Source organism: Squalius cephalus (genome assembly GCF_949319135.1).
Source record: "Squalius cephalus genome assembly, chromosome: 5".
Lineage (NCBI taxonomy): Eukaryota > Metazoa > Chordata > Actinopteri > Cypriniformes > Leuciscidae > Squalius > Squalius cephalus.
The window spans coordinates 3309182-3310787 of record NC_137126.1 but is presented as its reverse complement, the minus strand read 5'-3'; positions in this window follow the sequence as shown (position 1 = coordinate 3310787).

Below are 1606 nucleotides of genomic sequence, written 5' to 3'. Positions count from 1 at the left end.
CAAATATTCAGGCTATCACGCCTTTGTTATGTGCATCACTACTGTCTCAGTATGGCTAGCCTTATTGAATTTATTAATTCCCAGGATATGAATTCTTGACATCAACAAATGAATTGCTACAAGTAAAAATGTTCCCAGTTTTGACATCATTTTATCCTAATAAAGTTTGATGTCAAGTGTATGAGAAGGCTAGCTACCAAAAGTACAGCACTGATATGAAAACTAGCTTAAAAAGCTTAGTTGCTCAAGTCAAAATTACTGCCCCTTTCCCTCCAACCAGATTTTTTTGAGAGGATTTTCTGTTTAATAGTAAAGCCTGGTTTAGCCAGTCATGAACGTTATAAAACCATGAGCTGAAAGCGTGCCCTATTCCCTACATTCCCTGCTGGGATATTGGCCATTACTGGCATGCTTTGTTTAGTTCTACTCAAAGGCCTAAGAAAACTGTTTGAGCCGTACACATTAACCAACATCAGAGAATTGTGAACATGCAAATGTGTTGTTCAATTATTAAAATATTGACTTAAAATCTCAGGGGTATTTCAAGTAGATCTTTTAGGTTATAGTAGTCCGGATGATAAAACGTTTAGGAATCCCTGCATTACATGAAAAAACATTAATAAAAATGAAAACAGCAATAATAATACTTAGCCAGAATCTTCCAAGTTTGAAATATTTTTGTCCATAATCAATAAAAGGTCACTGGATATGATGAAGATATAATAATAATTTGTTTAGAAACACATCATCGTTTATCATCTTGCATAATTATTCTTCGTCTCATAGATGGTCTAATTTAATGAGAGGTGCTTTGGTCAACAAACTCAGAAGCATGGATTGCAAATTTATTAATTTATTTGCATGACATTTACATGGCCATTCTATATTGTGAAAACATTCAAGGCTAATTTTTTTTTAGAAAGGAAAATTTTAAAGCAAAAAGAATAATTACATAGAACCAATAAATTATGAATAATTTACTGCCATTGTGTGAATAATATGTAATCATGCAATTCATAAAGAAATAACTGTACTCTGATCATGAGCATTTTAAAATGTAATTTAATGTAATAACAATAATTTATTTTCTACATCTGTTTACGTAATCCAGATTACATCTAATCAATTACTTCCCGGAACAGCCGGTTACTCTTCTTACATAGGACAAGCAGCATGGAAAATCAAGTGATATGTTTATTTTACATGAACATTCACATGTATTTGTTTCATTAAAGGTGCTTTATGTAATTTTTTGACTGTAGAAAGCCATAAAAATGCCATATGTTTGTAGAGATTTAGGAAAGATGCTAAATTCAACTAGTTTCTCAGAAAAACAATCCTGCCAGTTATTCTACTTTGAAATGTGCTTTCTGGGTCAGAATATCTGTTTTTGTTTTGGTCTGTGGTCCCGCCCACTGCCAATTTACCCCCAGGTTGCCAGTTGGTGGAAAACACAGCATATTGGGTCACATATCACAGTTGCATCCTAAATCTGGCAACCCGCGTGAGGGTTGAGTCTGAGGAGGAAGGGACGGGGAAACAACCCTCTCTAATAATTTGACTTTAGACTGCAGCACCCAATTCAGTCGCTAGCTTACAATATTAC